The following is an 18,619-nucleotide window of genomic DNA, read 5'->3' as shown; positions in this document are numbered from 1 at the left end:
TGTTTAATAATGGCCATTCTAGTAGGTGTGAAATGATATCTCACTATCATTTCATAAACTTCTTTTTTGTTTTTTATTACAGAAATTGTGAGTTTACAAAATAATCATGCATTAAATACAGCATTTCCCTAATAGCTAGTGATGTTGAGTATCTTTTCATGTGTTTTTTAGTTGCTTGTATTTCCTCTTTGGAGAAATGTCTATTCATGTCTTTTATCTGTTTTTAAATTTGGTTGCTTGACTTTTTATTTTGAGTTGTATAACTTCTTTATATATTCTGGATATTAAACCCTTACTGGATATGTAGTTTCCAAATATTTTACACCATTGATTAGGTGGTCTTTTCACTTTCTTGACAAACTCTTCTGATGTACAGAAGTTTTGAATTTTGATGAGGTCCAGTTTATCTATTTTTTCATTTGCTGCCTGTGCTTTGGGTGTAAAGTCTAAGAAACCATTGCCTAACTCAAGATCTTGAAGATGCTCCCCTTCATTTTCTTATAGGAATTTTATAGTCCTGATTCTTTTTTTTTTTTTTATTAATTAAAAAAAGAATTAACAAAACAATTAGAAATCATTTCAATCTACATGTACAATCAGTAATTCTTAATAACATCACATAGTTGCATATTCATCATTTCTTAGTACATTTGCATCGATTTAGAAAAAGAAATAAAAAGACAACAGAATAAGAATTAAAACAATAATAGAAAGAAAAAAAAAACAAAAAAAACAAAAACAAAAAACCTATACCTCACATGCAGCTTCATTCAGTGTTTTAACATAATTGCATTACAATTGGGTAGTATTGTGCTGTCCATTTCTGAGTTTTTATATCCAGTCCCGTTGTACAGTCTGTATCCCTTCATCTCCAATTATCCCTTCTCTTTTTTTTTTTTTTTTTAATTAACGGAAAAAAAGAAATTAACCCAACATTTAGAGATCATACCATTCTACACATGCAATCATTAATTCTTAACATCATCACATAGATGCATGATCATCATTTCTTAGTACATTTGCATTGGTTTAGAAGAACTAGCAACATAACCGAAAAAGATATAGAATGTTAATATAGAGAAAAAAATAAAAGTAATAATAGTAAAATCAAAACAAAACAACACAAAACAAAACAAAAACCTATAGCTCAGATGCAGCTTCATTCAGTGTTTTAACATGATTACTTTACAATTAGGTATTATTGTGCTGTCCATTTTTGAGTTTTTGTATCTAGTCCTGTTGCACAGTCTGTATCCCTTCAGCTTCAATTACCCATTGTCTTACCCTGTTTCTAACTCCTGCTGAACTCTGTTACCAATGACATATTTCAAGTTTATTCTCGAATGTCCGTTCACATCAGTGGGACCATACAGTATTTGTCCTTTAGTTTTTGGCTGGATTCACTCAGCATAATATTCTCTAGGTCCATCCATGTTATTACATGGTTCATAAGTTTATCTTGTCTTAAAGCTGCATAATATTCCATCGTATGTATATACCACAGTTTGTTTAGCCACTCTTCTGTTGATGGAGATTTTGGCTGTTTCCATCTCTTTGCAATTGTAAATAATGCTGCTATAAACATTGGTGTGCAAATGTCCATTTGTGTCTTTGCCCTTAAGTCCTTTGAGTAGATACCTAGCAATGGTATTGCTGGGTCGTATGGCAATTCTATATTCAGCTTTTTGAGGAACCGCCAAACTGCCTTCCACAGTGGTTGCACCCTTTGACATTCCCACCAACAGTGGATAAGTGTGCCTCTTTCACCGCATCCTCTCCAGCACTTGTCATTTTCTGTTTTGTTGATAATGGCCATTCTGGTGGGTGTGAGATGATATCTCATTGTGGTTTTGATTTGCATTTCTCTAATGGCCAGGGACATTGAGCATCTCTTCATGTGCCTCTTGGCCATCCGTATTTCCTCTTCTGAGAGGTGTCTGTTCAAGTCTTTTTCCCATTTTGTAATTGGGTTGGCTGTCTTTTTGTTGTTGAGATGAACAATCTCTTTATAAATTCTGGATACTAGACCTTTATCTGATATATCATTTCCAAATATTGTCTCCCATTGTGAAGGCTGTCTTTCTACTTTCTTGATGAAGTTCTTTGATGCACAAAAGTGTTTAATTTTGAGGAGTTCCCATTTATTTATTTCCTTCTTCAGTGCTCTTGCTTTAGGTTTAAGGTCCATAAAATCGCCTCCAGTTGTAAGATCCATAAGATATCTCCCTACATTTTCCTCTAACTGTTTTATGGTCTTAGACCTAATGTTTAGATCTTTGATCCATTTTGAGTTAACTTTTGTATAGGGTGTGAGAGATGGGTCTTCTTTCATTCTTTTGCATATGGATATCCAGTTCTCTAGGCACCATTTATTGAAGAGACTGCTCTGTCCCAGGTGAGTTGGCTTGACTGCCTTATCAAAGATCAAATGTCCATAGATGAGAGGGTCTATATCTGAGCACTCTATTCGATTCCATTGGTCGATATATCTATCTTTATGCCAATACCATGCTGTTTTGACCACTGTGGCTTCATAATATGCCTTAAAGTCAGGCAGCGCGAGACCTCCAGCTTCGTTTTTTTTCCTCAAGATGTTTTTAGCAATTCGGGGCACCCTGCCCTTCCAGATAAATTTGCTTATTGGTTTTTCTATTTCTGAAAAATAAGTTGTTGGGATTTTGATTGGTATTGCATTGAATCTGTAAATCAATTTAGGTAGGATTGACATCTTAACTATATTTAGTCTTCCAATCCATGAACACGGTATGCCCTTCCATCTATTTAGGTCTTCTGTGATTTCTTTTAGCAGTTTTTTGTAGTTTTCTTTATATAGGTTTTTTGTCTCTTTAGTTAAATTTATTCCTAGGTATTTTATTCTTTTAGTTGCAATTGTAAATGGGATTCGTTTCTTGATTTCCCCCTCAGCTTGTTCCTTACTAGTGTATAGAAATGCTACAGATTTTTGAATGTTGATCTTGTAACCTGCTACTTTGCTGTACTCATTTATTAGCTCTAGTAGTTTTGTTGTGGATTTTTCCGGGTTTTCGACGTATAGTATCATATCGTCTGCAAACAGTGATAGTTTTACTTCTTCCTTTCCAATTTTGATGCCTTGTATTTCTTTTTCTTGTCTAATTGCTCTGGCTAGAACCTCCAACACAATGTTGAATAATAGTGGTGATAGTGGACATCCTTGTCTTGTTCCTGATCTTAGGGGGAAAGTTTTCAATTTTTCCCCATTGAGGATGATATTAGCTGTGGGTTTTTCATATATTCCCTCTATCATTTTTAGGAAGTTCCCTTGTATTCCTATCTTTTGAAGTGTTTTCAACAGGAAAGGATGTTGAATCTTGTCGAATGCCTTCTCTGCATCAATTGAGATGATCATGTGATTTTTCTGCTTTGATTTGTTGATATGGTGTATTACATTAATTGATTTTCTTATGTTGAACCATCCTTGCATACCTGGGATGAATCCTACTTGGTCATGATGTATAATTCTTTTAATGTGTTGTTGGATACGATTTGCTAGAATTTTATTGAGGATTTTTGCATCTGTATTCATTAGAGAGATTGGTCTGTAGTTTTCTTTTTTTGTAATATCTTTGCCTGGTTTTGGTATGAGGGTGATGTTGGCTTCATAGAATGAATTAGGTAGTTTTCCCTCCACTTCGATTTTTTTGAAGAGTTTGAAGAGAATTGGTACTAATTCTTTCTGGAACGTTTGGTAGAATTCACATGTGAAGCCATCTGGTCCTGGACTTTTCTTTTTAGGAAGCTTTTGAATGACTAATTCAATTTCTTTACTTGTGATTGGTTTGTTGAGGTCATCTATGTCTTCTTGAGTCAAGGTTGGTTGTTCATGTCTTTCCAGGAACCCGTCCATTTCCTCTAAATTGTTGTATTTATTAGCGTAAAGTTGTTCATAGTATCCTGTTATTACCTCCTTTATTTCTGTGAGGTCAGTAGTTATGTCTCCTCTTCCATTTCTGATCTTATTTATTTGCATCCTCTCTCTTCTTCTTTTTGTCAATCTTGCTAAGGGCCCATCAATCTTATTGATTTTCTCATAGAACCAACTTCTGGCCTTATTGATTTTCTCTATTGTTTTCATGTTTTCAATTTCATTTATTTGTGCTCTAATCTTTGTTATTTCTTTCCTTTTGCTTGCTTTGGGGTTAGCTTGCTGTTCTTTCTCCAGTTCTTCCAAATGGATAGTTAATTCCTGAATTTTTGCCTTTTCTTCTTTTCTGATATAGGCATTTAGAGCAATAAATTTCCCTCTTAGCACTGCCTTTGCTGCGTCCCATAAGTTTTGATATGTTGTGTTTTCATTTTCATTCGCCTCGAGGTATTTGCTAATTTCTCTAGCAATTTCTTCTTTGACCCAGTCGTTGTTTAGGAGTGTGTTGTTGAGCCTCCACGTATTTGTGAATTTTCTGGCACTCTGCCTATTATTGATTTCCAACATCATTCCTTTATGGTCTGAGAAAGTGTTGTGTAAGATTTCAATCTTTTTAAATTTGTTAAGACTTGCTTTGTGACCCAGCATATGGTCTATCTTTGAGAATGATCCATGAGCACTTGAGAAAAAGGTGTATCCTGCTGTTGTGGGATGTAATGTCCTATAAATGTCTATTAAGTCTAGTTCATTTATAGTAATATTCAGATTCTCTATTTCTTTGTTGATCCTCTGTCTAGATGTTCTGTCCCTTGATGAGAGTGGTGAGTTGAAGTCTCCAACTATTATGGTATATGAGTCTATTTCCCTTTTCAGTGTTTGCAGTATGTTCCTCACGTATTTTGGGGCATTCTGATTTGGTGCGTAAATATTTATGATTGTTATGTCTTCTTGTTTAATTGTTCCTTTTATTAGTATATAGTGTCCTTCTTTGTCTCTTTTAACTGTTTTACATTTGAAGTCTAATTTGTTGGATATTAGTATAGCCACTCCTGCTCTTTTCTGGTTGTTATTTGCATGAAATATCTTTTCCCAACCTTTCACTTTCAACCTATGTTTATCTTTGGGTCTAAGATGTGTTTCCTGTAGACAGCATATGGAAGGATCCTGTTTTTTAATCCATTCTGCCAATCTATGTCTTTTGATTGGGGAATTCAGTCCATTGACATTTAGTGTTATTACTGTTTGGATAATATTTTCCTCTAACATTTTGCCTTTTGTATTATATATATCATATCTGATTTTCCTTCTTTCTACACTCTTTTCCATATCTCTCTCTTCTGTCTTTTTGTATCTGACTCTAGTGCTCCCTTTAGTATTTCTTGCAGAGCTGGTCTCTTGGTCACAAATTCTTTCAGTGACTTTTTGTCTGAGAATGTTTTAATTTCTCCCTCATTTTTGAAGGATAATTTTGCTGGATATAGGAGTCTTGGTTGGCAGTTTTTCTCTTTTAGTATTTTAAAAATATCATCCCACTGTCTTCTAGCTTCCATGGTTTCTGCTGAGAAATCTACACAAAGTCTTATTGGGTTTCCCTTGTATGTAATGGATTGTTTTTCTCTTGCTGCTTTCAAGATCTTCTCTTTCTCTTTGACCTCTGACATTCTAACTAGTAAGTGTCTTGGAGAACGCCTATTTGGGTCTAATCTCTTTGGGGTGCGCTGCACTTCTTGGATCTGTAATTTTAGGTCTTTCATAAGAGTTGGGAAATTTTCAGTGAAAATTTCTTCCATTAGTTTTTCTCCTCCTTTTCCCTTCTCTTCTCCTTCTGGGACACCCACAACACGTATATTTGTGCGGTTCATATTGTCCTTGAGTTCCCTGATGCCCTGTTCAAATTTTTCCATTCTTTTCCCAATAGTTTCTGTTTCTTTTTGGAATTCAGATGTTCCATCCTCCAAATCACTAATTCTATCTTCTGTCTCTTTAAATCTATCATTGTAGCTATCCATTATTTTTTCTATGTTTGCTACTTTATCCTTCACTTCCATAAGTTCTGCGATTTGTTTTTTCAGTTTTTCTATTTCTTCTTTATGTTCAGCCCATGTCCTCTTCATGTCCTCCCTCAATTTATCGATTTCATTTTTGAAGAGGTTTTCCATTTCTGTTCGTATATTCAGGATTAGTTGTCTCAGCTCTTGTGTCTCATTTGAGCTATTGGTTTGTTCCTTTGACTGGGCCATATTCTCAATCTTTTGAGCGTGGACAGTTATCTTCTGCTGCTGGCGTCTGGGCATTTATTCAGATTTCTCTTGGTGTTGGACCCAGCAAGGTTGTAATATTTTTCTGTGAAATCTCTGGGTTCTGTTTTTCTTATCCTGCCCAGTAGGTGGCGCTCGTGGCACACGTTTGTCTGCGGGTCCCACCAGTAAAAGGTGCTGTGGGACCTTAAACTTTAGAAAACTCTCGCCGTCCTGGGGGTTCACTAGCCGAAGCGGCTTGAGCCGGCCCTCGGTCCGAACACAGGGAGGGTTGCTGGTCGCCGCAGCCAGGGAAAGAGCCCGTCCGAATTTCCTAGTCGGCCCTGGGCAACAAGCGTGGCGGGAGGGCGCCAGCGGCAGTGGCCCGCCCGAGAGAGTGCACGTTCCCCGGGAGTCACGGGTTTGGAAGGGGCCTCCCCCACCCGTCACCGTTCTCCGCGGGCTGGGGATTTCCGATCCAATTCTCTCAGTTGGTCCGGGGGCTGCGCGTGGTGTGGGCGCCAGTCGCCTTGGTTTCAGGGGACCGCCTCTCCAATTCTCCCAGCCGGCCCGGGAAGGGGGAAGGGAGTAACTCCGGCCGCTTGCCACCCCGCCCGGTAAGGCCCGCGCGCCTCGGCGATCTCACCCGAGCTGCTTCTCTCAGCCAGCCAGCCGTTCCAGGATGGGGTACGCTGTCTTTTTTATCTCTGTTGTGGCTTTGGGCGCTTTCTGTATCGTTTCTACTCCCCTAGTAGGTGTCCTGGAGAAGAAACTAAGATCCGCGCGTCTTACTAAGCCGCCATCTTCCAGGAAGTCCCTAGTCCTGATTCTTATATTTAAATCTTTGGTCCATTTTGAGTTAATTTTTGTTTATGGTGTGAAATAAAAGTCATTTTTCAATCTTTTGCATGGATATCCAGTTTTCCCTACACCATTTGTTGAAGAGACTAGTCTTTCCCAGTTGAGTGGACATGTTGGCCTTGTCAAAAATCTATTGAGGGTGGTACCATGGTGGCTTATGGGAGAATTCTCGCCTGTCATGCTGGAGACCCAGGTTCAATTCCCAGTGCCTGCCCATGCAAAAAAATAAACAAATAAATAAATATGAAAATAGTAGAAAGTAAATTAAGAAAAAATCAATTGAGAATCTATTTTTGGATCCTCAATTTGATTTCATTGGTCATTATATCTATGTTTATGCCGGTACCATGTTATTTTGACAACTGTAACTTTGTAATATTTTTTAATGTCAGGAAGCATGAGACTTCTAACGTCATTCTTCTTTTTCAAGAAGGTTTTGGCTATTCAGGGCTCCTTACCCTGTAAAATAAATTTGATGATTAGTTTTTCCATTTCGGCAAAGCAGGCTGTCAGAATTTTGATTGTGATTGCATAGAATCTGTAAATAAATTTGGGTAGAATTGGCATTTTAACAATATTTGGTCTTCCAATCCATGATCATGAAATGTCCTTCCATTTATTTAAATATTTAAAAATTTCTTATACCAAAGGTCTTAGTTTTCTGCGTACAAGTCCTTTACATTTTGGGTTAAATTTATTCCTAGATATTTGATTCTTTTAGTTGTTATTGTGAATGGATTTTTCTTGATTCCCTCTTCAGAATTGGTCTTTAATAGTGTATGGAAACACTGTTGATATTTTTAAAGCGGATAGAAAATTTTTTTAATACAGATGTGAGAAGACATGGGCACTCTTGCAATAAAAGAAAGATGAAAGGTGAGAGGCCATGGGCAATGTGGAGCCATTTGCTTTTATAGATTAGCTTTACTTACTTTCCATTCCCCCTTCTTAGTCCGGGCCTTTTTCTCCTACCCTCTCTTCTCTCCAGGGTGGTGCTTCATGGTAGATAGTGCATTTGGGTAGATCAGATTGCTCCATCCTTCTACATAGATGACTGGGGATTCTTTGGGTCGAGGTGGGTCAGCTGCCACTGGGTATTTCTTGTAACTGGGTCACCATAGGCAGTTTGTCTGTCCAGAACATGGGCCCTTCTGACCTTGATTAACTAACTATCTTTGCTCAAAAGCCCCTTCACTTTTTTTGCTTCCCCCTCTTTCCCTGATCTAGGCTGCCTCAAATCCCCCCTCAGAGAGTTCTTACCCCCTAATCTTAAGGGTTGCTGAGGGACATGGGTCTGTTTTCTGTAGCTGCTTCCTGCTTTTCAAAGGTGCAGGCCCTGCCTGATAGGGTGAAGAACTTTCTGGCTATCTCATTTACATTGAGAGGGGAAGAGTCCAGAGGGACAGTTAGAATGGCTGAAAATCTTCACATCAGCATTGGTTTTGTGTGAAGGCTTCTAATCTGGAAGAAATAAACTTGGTCAGAAATTTAAAAATGCAAGGGCTGATCAATAGCAAGAGGAGAATAAAAGTGAGTGGGTCTAGTAGAGTCTTCAGCTCAGTGAGACTGGGGAAGAGTCCAAGAGTGAATCTGGGCTGAGCTGCTAGTTCCTGCTTAACTGCGGAATAAGAGGATGCATGTGGCAAGTTAAAAGGTGCAGGAATGAGGTTTAGAAGGGGATTGATTGATTGGGCTGTGGCTTTGGCTGCCATGTCAGCCCAGTTATTTCCTCGAGAGATGTTAGTATTATTTTTGATGGCCAGGGTAATGAATTATAGTTATTATTCTGTTGGTAAGAGCATAGCATTTAAGAGATTGTGTGTCTCTTGGCAGTGTCTAATTGAGAGAAAGCTTTCCTTTTTTTATACTGCTATGTGAATATGCAAGACTAGGAAGGCATAGCTTTTTTTCTTTTTCTGAGTACTAGAGTTCAGAGATAAGGGCAATTAATTTTGATTTTTGAGTTAAAGTTCCTAGAGGCAGGGGTTTGGCTTTACTTTAGTTTGGCTGACTATCGCATATTTTTCATTTATTGTTTTTTGGTTAATGAGTTACTTTTAGAAATAAAAATATCTGACAAACTACAGCAAACAGAGCATAGTTTATATACTTGCCTTATTTCTCCTTTAAAGTTCTTTTACTTGAAGGTGAAGTCCTGACTTATAGCTGATCACTTGTATTTTTAGAGAAGCTTTAGAGTAAAGTAGTATAACTTACAAGTAAATTTGATTGTTCCTGTGATTTGTAACTTTTAACATTATACAGATAAATATCAAGGTAGAGCATTAAATTTTTAGGAATTTTAAATAATTTTAAAATATATTAATAACATTTCATTCACACAGTTTTAACTAACAGAAGGATAGAAAATTTATCTTAATTATAGTCACTTTACTTTTACAAGGTGAGAGAACAAATGCTTTATAACAGTTTTCCTTTAAGAATAAGAAGACTTGTCTTCTGAAATAAAGAATGTTAAGGTTAACACAAACATTAACAAAAGTATTATTTTGATATAATATAGCATTTTTATTTTTTAGACAAACTGCTCAGATAGTTAAGAAAAGAGTAGATTAACAATTAACATTATTTCACAGAGAAAACTAAATTTTGGTTTTGTATGTATACATGGTTTTACACAAGTTTTTTTTGTTTTATACAATAAGAGCCTTGTTTTGGTTGTTAAAAACAGAAAAGGCAACTGCCTTTTCTAATAAGTCATTAATGGGAGTTTTGGGGTTCATGGAGAGCTTTTGCAGCTTTCTCTGAATGTCAGGGCAGACTGGCTGATGAAATGGATGCCCAGTAAAATTTGACCTTCCCAGGGGTCCATGCTTACATTAGTAACTTTTTAAGTCTTTCACTAGCCTCCCCTGGAACAGAGCTGGGTTTTCCTTTTTCTTCTGAGTGATTTCCCTTGGCTTATTACAATTAACTGGTTTGGTAGCACATTTTTTTAATGTCTTTTTTTTTAATGGAAATTGAGACATGGGCATAATACAAGCTATAAGTCCCTCCCAGATCCTTATCTTAATAGAAAGCTATAAATATCTGGGCATAGGGAACTTTTTATTACTTTCCCTATCTTTTACAGAATAGAGGATATCATTGTAACTGAGAGTCTCATTGGAGGGCTGTCTTGGTCAGGTTCATGTGTCTACTTGGCCAGGTGGTGGTACCAGTTTGTCTGGTTGGGCGAGTGCTGGCCTGTCTTTTACTATGAGGACATTTCATAGAATTAAATCATGATCACATTGGCTACATCCACAACTGATTCCATTTGTAATCAACCAAGGAGAGTGTCTTCTTAATGAGTGATTAGATTGTATACTGACTCATGGGCTATTGCTAATGGTTTGGCTGGATGGTCAGGGACTTGGAAAGACCATAATTGGAAAATTGGTGACAAAGAGGTCTGGGGAAGAGGTATGTGGATAGACCTTTCTGAGTGGGCTAAAAACATGAAGATGTTTGTTTCCCATGTGAATGCACACCAGAGGGTGACTTCAGCAGAGGAAGGTTTTAATAACCAGGTGGATAAGATGATCCATTCTGTGGATACCAGTCAGCTTCTTTCCCCAGCAACTCCTGTCATTTTCTAATGGGTTCATGAACAAAGTGGCCATGGTGGTAGGGATGGAGGTTATGCATGGGCTCAGCAACATGGACTTCCACTTACCAAGGCTGACCTGGCTATAGCCACTGCTGAGTGCCCAATCTGCCAGTAGCAAAGACCCACACTCAGCCCCCAATATGGCACCATTCCCTGACATGACCAGCCAGCTACATGGTGGTAGGTTGACTACATTGGACCACTCCCTTCATGGAAGGGGCAGCGATTTGTTCTAACTGGAATAGACACATACTCTGGATATGGGTTTGCATTCCCTGCATGCAGTGCTTCTGCCAAAACTGCCATCTGTGGGCTTACAGAATGCCTTATCCATCATCATGGTATTCCACACAGCATTGCTTCTGATCAAGAAACACACTTCACAGCAAATGAAGAGTGGGAATGGGCACATGCTCATGGAATTCTCTGGTTTTACCATGTTCCCCATAATCCAGAAGCAGCTGGATTAATAGAACGATGGAATGGCCTTTTGAAAACTCAATTACGGTGCCAACTAGGGGGCAATACCTTGAAGAGCTGGGGTAATGTTCTCCACGAAGCTGTATATGCTCTGAATCAGCATCCCCTGTATGGTGCTGTTAGGATAACCAGGATCCATGGATCCACAAGCCAAGGGGTGGAAATGGAGTGGTACCACTCACTATTACCCCTAGTGATCCACTAGGAAAATTTTTGCTTCCTGTCGCTGCAACCCTGAGCTCAGCTGGTCTATAGGTTTTAGTTCCAAAAGGGGGAGTGCTTCCATCAGGAGAAGCAACAATAATTCCATTGAACTGGAATTTAAGACTGCCACCTGGTCACTTTGGGCTACTCATACCCCTGGATCAACAAACCAAGAAGGGATTACATTACTGGCTGGGGTGATTGACCGTGACTATCGGGGGAAATAGGACTACAACTACACAATAGAGGTAAAGAAGAGTTTTCCGGGAATATAGGAGATCCCCTAGGGCGTCTTTTAGTACTACCATGCCCTGTGATTAAATCAATGGAAAACTACAACAACCCAATCCAGGCAGGGCTACCAATGGCTCTGAAACTTCAGGACTGAAGGTTTGGGTCACCCCACCAGGCAAAGAACCATGGCCAGCTGAAGTGCTTGCTGAGGGTAAAGGAAATATGGAAGAAAGGTAGTGATCAATATAAATTACAACCACATGATCAGTTACAGAAACAAGGACTGTAATGCTGTTTTGTTCATATTATACTATTTAAGTTTTAAGATACCAAGTTTAAGAATGAATATTACGCAAGGACTTGCACCCTATTCTGGAGAGATTTAATGTGTTTCTTGTTATATGCAGGACAATTGAGTATTGTTAGGTTAGAAAAAAAAGTGTCTTTTATTGTTTTAGAAATTAGATATGGTTTAAGGTGAGGAGTATAGCTGCGGTTGACAAGGAGTGGACTGTTGTGGTCAGGTACATGTGTCAACTTGGCCAGGTGGTGGTACCAGTTTGTCTGGTTGGGCAAATGCTGGCCTGTCTTTTGTTATGAGGACATTTCATAGAATTAAGTCATGATCACGTCAGCTACATCCACAGCTGATCCCATTTGTAATCAGCCAAGGGAAGTGTCTTCTTTAATGAATGATGCTTAATCTAATCACTGGAAGCTTTTTAAGGAGGATTCAGAAGAGACAGGCTCTCTTCCTGCTTTGGCTGGGGAGCCTCTCTTATGATCCAGACCCTTCATCAGAATCATCGGCTTCACAGTGTGTCCTGTGGATTTTGGACCCTTACGTTCCCATGGTTACGTGAGACACTTTTATAAATTTTATATTTACAAATATTTCCTGTTGATTCTGTTTCTCTAGAAAACCCTAACTAATACAAGGGCTATGTTTCCATATCTTTTAGCTTATATTGACTACTGGCATTTCCCATTTTCTCTAGAAAAGCAAAAAAAAGAGGTGCTTTATTAGCACCACTTTGACTGCATGGCATCCCAGCATGTGCCAGATATGGGCACTTTCCTCTCTGCCGGCCTAATTACTTGAGAACAAGGGGAATAATGCCACTGGGCATCCCTGGATGAGTCACTGGATACCCCTGGGATGTTTCTTTCCAGGAGTTGTTTAGACTTACATTCCCGAGGTGGGGAATGCCTTCCCTACCTGAAAGGAGTCTAGGACAACACCCCCAGGAATTATTTTGTCTTGAAAATTTCCTGAGGGCTAAAAAGAGGGAATAATTTAGAAGAGAAGCTTTTTATCTTGTGTGCAATGGGTATTAATAGAAATTAAACAAGGAATTGAGGCAGAGGGGCTATTTAAAAGAGGATTATTTAAAATATTTGCCTCTGTCCACAAAGAAGCATCATGAAGAAAATGTTCCTAACAGTTTTCCTGGGCATAACATAATTTACAAGAACCCTACATGGATTTGTCCTCATTTAAGACTGTAAAAGCTATACATAAGGGATTTTTTGCCACCTTCCCTCCCTCTTATAAAAGAGATCTAACTGTGGGCTAGGGTTGTAGGTATCTGTCCTATTTGTGGGCCAACATTGGGCAACTCTCCAGGTGATATTGTGACCAGGTGTTACTGCAGTAGAAAATAAGTTTTCCCTTTTTTAGCTCTGTGGTAGAAAGACCAACCCAATTTTGTAGCAGACTGCCCAATGGATAGTCAGCTGGAATACTGAAAAAACCACCCATTTTTCAAGAAGAGAGAGAAGAAAAAGATTTGCTTACTGGTGCCTGACATCCCAGGTCACTGGTTTGACATTCTAAGTGCTGATCCCTTGGACCCATTGCATCAGATTCCCTATCCCCAGGCATTCCAGAGTCCTTGAAAACTCAGGAGACAGATGGCCCAGTACCATCCCAAGCTGCCAAAGAGAACAGAAAGGATTTATCACAAACATACCTGGGTGCCAGTCCTGTCAGGAGATCCTGTGTTGCCATGATTAAGCTAGAGGGAAAGAACATGCAGCAAGGAAATTGGGTTTCTTTTAAGAATATGGCTTAGTATGCTTTTTAGGCAATCAGAGAGGTCTAGGTATGGACATAATGTAGGACAGGGCTAGGAGTGAGGCTCCATCCATCCTTCAAAGTACAGATTTTTCTAAGAAGGCAAATGCACACCCAACAGCTTATTCTCCCCAGCCAATGTTTTTCTCCTGCACCAGGCAACACCTTCAAGAGGGCTAATAGTAAAATGTGCTATGTCTGTGACATAGTAGCAGACGAAGATGGAAAGATCCAGAGAGAAAAAGTGAGCAGCTAGTCGTCAGAGCGAATCCATAAGTGAGTGAAGAGCAAGAGGGTCTACATGCTCATTTTGAGATGCACGGGGTCTTTCCATTTCCAACAGGTTTAGTTCACTCCAATCAGAACAGCCAGGGCTTTTGCTTACCCTACAAACCTTACTACTGGCTTTCAGGGGGAGATACTCTCATTAGAAAGTACCAAGTTTCCATGGGCCTAAAATAGAGGTGACTCCTTAGAATGTTAAAGACAACACCTTGTTTGGGACAAGAATCATTAGCCCAGAAATCTGTGTTTCAAAAGACAGAATGTCAGATGGCATTGAAACCATACAGAGAAGAAAGGAGAGTCTCTGGGGGCAGGGGAGAGGACCTCTGTTGAAGAGGTGAAAAGAGGAACATGTTTTGCAGAAGGAAGTATTTGGGTCTTCAGAGGGGAGGAAAAGAGAGAGTGTGGGTACTCTGAGTAAGGAGAGAGAGAGAGAGAGAGGTTGGAGGAGAGGAGAATTTGATTTGGCTCCCATTTTACTCCTGCTTGACACTGGGAGAAGCCCCTAGTCAGTTCCCAAAAGGTAGTAATACCCACTCCATTGAGCCTCCATGGATTCATGCTGCATGGAGATGGGGCTTCTGCCCTCTTTGAATAAGGAGCCAGTGGCTCAAGGGGACCCAAGTATGTGTCCTGGGAGAGCCGCATTTGAGCCCCTAGATTCTAGAGAGAGCACTGAGAATGATTCCACCCTTTTGGGATGACACAGAATTACATGAAGACATAGAAGAGGACAGCAATGAGCCAAGCAATAAGGAAAGGAACAGCACATGGCTAAGCCTCCTTCCTGATCTATAGTCATGACTTACCAGTCTAGATGGTCAGAGAAGAGAACTCAGTCTTGGCTGGCTCACCAAAACATATTGCTGGATTTTAGTTTCCAGGTTCTTGGCCATGCTGCAAGAAAGCATTCAGCCCAAAGAATAAGCAGGTAGAAAATTTATTGAATACACATGTGAGAAGATGTGTGGGCACTCTGTAAATAAAGATGAAAGGCACTACTGATTTTTGCATGTTGATCTTGTAAAGCACCACTCTTCTGAAGTGGCTTATTAGCTCTTCAAGCTTTGTTGTAGATCTTTCAGGGCTTTCTATACACAGGATCAGGTCATTTGCAAGTAGTGAAAGTTTTACTTCTTCCTTCCCAATTTGGATGCTTTTATTTCATCTTCTTGTCTAATTGCTCAAGGCAAAACTTCTGGAACAATGTAGAGCAACAATGATGGCAGTGGGCATCCTTGTGTCGTTCCTGATCTTAGAAGGAAGGCTTTCAATTGCTTACTGTTGAGTATGATGCTGTCTATGAGGTTTTCATCTTTATCATGTTGAGAAAGTTTCCTCCAATTCCTATCTTTGAAGTGCTTTTATCATGAAAGGATGCTCAGTTTTTTTCAAATGTCTTTTCTGTATCAATCAAGATGATCATAAGGTATTTCCCTTTTGACTTGTTAATGTGCTGCATTGTGTTAATTGGCTTTCTTGTGTTGAACCACCCTAGTATACCTGGTATAAAACCCACTTGGTGATGATATATAATTCCTTTAATATGCAGCTGGATATCAGGAATCAACAACAGAATTATCTCCACCTTCTTTCCTAACAGACTTCAATTCTAGTGAATTCCAGAATGTCCAAGAGCCTCATTTAGTTCATAGAATCTTGGGAATTCAAGTGCCCATGAAATGGAGGTGGCATCTCCATGGAGATATGACAAACCCAGTTGTGGGTTTAACATTTTGATTAGATGGAGATGTGACTCCACCCATTCCAGGTGGGTCTTGATTAGTTTACTGGAATCCTGTAAAAGAGGAAACATTTTGGAGAGAGCCAACAGAGCAGAGTCTACATAGACATTTGGAGATTGAGACAGAAATAGCCCAGGTGCAAAGCAAGGACTCACATAAATAGCAAGAACCTGAACAGAAGAAATTTCCATCCCCAGCAGATGCTAAGCTAAGAGACGAACCCGGAGTTTTGTCCCAGAGCAGCTAAGTGAATGCCCGTAGACACTAAGAGAGGAAACCCGCATCAGAAGCTGAAAGTACTGGAGCCTAGGAACTAGGGACCAGCAGATGCCAGCCACATGCCTTCCCAGCTGACAGAGGTATTCTGGATGACATCAACCTTTCTTGAGTGATGGTAACTTTTTGTGGGTGCCTTAGCTTGGACATTTTCTTGGCACTAGAACTGTAAACTTGTAACTTATTAAATTCCCTATTTAAAAACCATTCCATATCTGGTATATTGCTTTCTGGCTGCATTAGAAAACTAATACCCATTAGGTTCAGACTGTGCAGAAGGCACAGAGAGAAGAAAGGAAAAGAACGCGAAAAGAAAGAATGTTGGTTTATTTATCAGGATAGCAAATAGACCTGTGTACCTGAAATGGAAGTTTGATAAATAAGAGGACATTCAACCTGCTATTAATAATTTAATCCTGATTTTATTTTTACTGAACATTCTTTAGAATTGCAATTTCTTGATGGATTTTTGTGTGTGTGTATTTTTCAGACAGTGAGTCCTTAGGTATGTTTAGAATGTACTCCCTCATATATCCTATTCTGGGGAAATGAAGTTTCTTATTCTTACTTAGAATACTGGTTCATGAAATTGGCCATTATAAGGATCCCACACAATCATCCCAGAATGATTCCCAATTTGAGGCATTGAATACCTGTGCATTTGTATCGAAGAGGATCTAGTTCAAGTTGATGTCCTAGAAATCAGTGAGTCTCTCGTTTAAATCTATACGTTGAAAGTGACTTTTTGTTGAAGCTTGCCTCAGATGTTATTTCAAAGTAGTGTACAAACTGGGAGGGTAAGGGTTTTGACTGCACAGTATTCCTTAGGTCATATCTTTCAGTTGCCCATCAAAGTTGCCCATCAAAGTACGGTTTGAATAGACTAATTCTCATTAGTGATGCATCACCATACAAACTGGAAAAACTTGGACATGTCATTCCAAGCTCTCTATACTTCAGCAAGGCTATTTGCATTAATGAGGCTGCCATAGTGTGGGTTTCTCAGATTATAAGTAAGGGACTGTTCCTGGGGAAATTTCACACAGCAGACACAGTATGAGAGAGCCATTCTAGATGAAATGAAATCAGTTACAAAATCCTCTGATAGGAGCATGCAGGACATGGCCCCACCTCTCCTTAGCACCACCCTGCTTCTTTCCTCAGAACTCAACTCACCTTTGGTCAGCCTCTCAGCACGGTTGTAGGTGTGACCAAGTCACATCAGGTTGTCTAAAGCCTAAAAGGCATTTTGATCTTTCTGAGAGGTAGGGGATAAAGGGGACAGAAGAGTGGAGGTCTCTCTTTTGCACTTATTGTTCTTGTCCTCTTGATGGATTTTGATCTGGGCCTGTGAAGCAGGAGCCATCCCATCTGTATCTCAACTTGACATATGGTTCCTAAAAGCATTTTGAATGCCTCTATTCTCTGTGGCATAGGCTCCTGTTCTGATCATTCATCAAAGTAACGGGCCATCTATTTTGTGCTCAGTTTACTCCATGAATAAAATTAAGGCATGTGTTACATGGCTCCTTTCCAGCTTCCCCTCTTTCACAGCTTCTGTGCCACTTTGAACAGCCCATGAGGCATAGCTAATGTCTCACTTTACTACAAGGTACATGACCCCCTTTGCTTCCTTGGCAATAGCCCATTTTACCAATGAAAGGCTTTAATGGAAAGGCAATGTTTCAACCAATTCCTCTATTACAGGAAGAATAACAGCTTTAAATTTATATAGCCCAATCCCTTTGAAGTGCATTATTGACATTTGTTAACCAATATCCTCTATCTCCTGGGATACTCATCTCACAGGGGAGGGACTGAAGCTGGAATCAATCTTGAAACTCCAGAGACTAAAATGAATGAAAATAGGCCTAGTGAATGGGAACAAAGCAGCAGAACTAAAAACAGTGCTGTGAAGGCCTTCCATAATCCATGTGTGTGTGTGTGTGTGTGTGTGTGTGTGTGTGTGTGTCTGAATGTGTAATTCACAACCAGAGAATGAGAGAAAAATTTGTGAATGACTAAGAGGAAGATATTTTCAATTTTATGTTTGTATAGGAAAAAAATACCTTTTCCAAGGTTTTCTGTGTTCTAGATAACTGAACTTGGGCAAGTACTTAACCTCTCTGATCCTCAGTGTACTAATCTGTACATTGGTGAAAACAAATACCTTCATGAAAGCGTTTCAATTTAGGAACTAAATATTGAGCATAATTGCATAGTATGAGCTAGTTCTCAATAATTATCTCTCATTTGAGTGAATGATTGAGTCATGGAAAATAATGTAAGAAAAAAATTACTGTGTGCCAGGAAAATACTCCCAACATAATTTCTATAGTGGTTGATATATAAATCTTTGCTTAGCTCAATATGAAAAGTCTAATGAAACATAAAAGCTGAACTATGGAAATACTCTTAATCAATAGCTAAGTGGCACCAATAATATCTTCAAGGTCGTTGAGAGCTGGCATCATTCCTTTTTAGAATTTCAAGCAAAGAACAAGTTTCTGAGAGAAACTAGGGAACAGAAAGCAAAGGTTTAATTAAGGATCAATTTTGGACAGTGAAAAGGGCTGGTAAACAGAATTATGAAGGAGATAATGTGATATTTTTAATAGCTTTCTGAAATATAACTGACACGCAATAACTCATATATTTAAAGTGTACAGTTTTATATATTTTGACATATGTATATACATGTGA

At 39.1% G+C, this 18,619-nt stretch overlaps 1 long non-coding RNA gene and 1 pseudogene across 7 annotated transcripts in view; one reads left to right on the top strand and one right to left on the bottom strand.

Moving 5' to 3' along the window:
• Nucleotides 1-18,619, top strand: part of LOC143680606 (uncharacterized) — a 218,510-nt gene that overhangs the window by 102,224 nt on the left and 97,667 nt on the right. The window lies entirely within an intron of this gene.
• Nucleotides 16,485-16,985, bottom strand: LOC143678837 (cilia- and flagella-associated protein 68 pseudogene; annotated as a pseudogene).

The sequence above is a fragment of the Tamandua tetradactyla genome, chromosome 4 (genome assembly GCF_023851605.1).
Source record: "Tamandua tetradactyla isolate mTamTet1 chromosome 4, mTamTet1.pri, whole genome shotgun sequence".
NCBI classification, from domain to species: domain Eukaryota; kingdom Metazoa; phylum Chordata; class Mammalia; order Pilosa; family Myrmecophagidae; genus Tamandua; species Tamandua tetradactyla.
The sequence above is the reverse complement of the archived record's forward strand: the minus strand, read 5'-3'. Positions and strand labels throughout refer to the sequence as shown.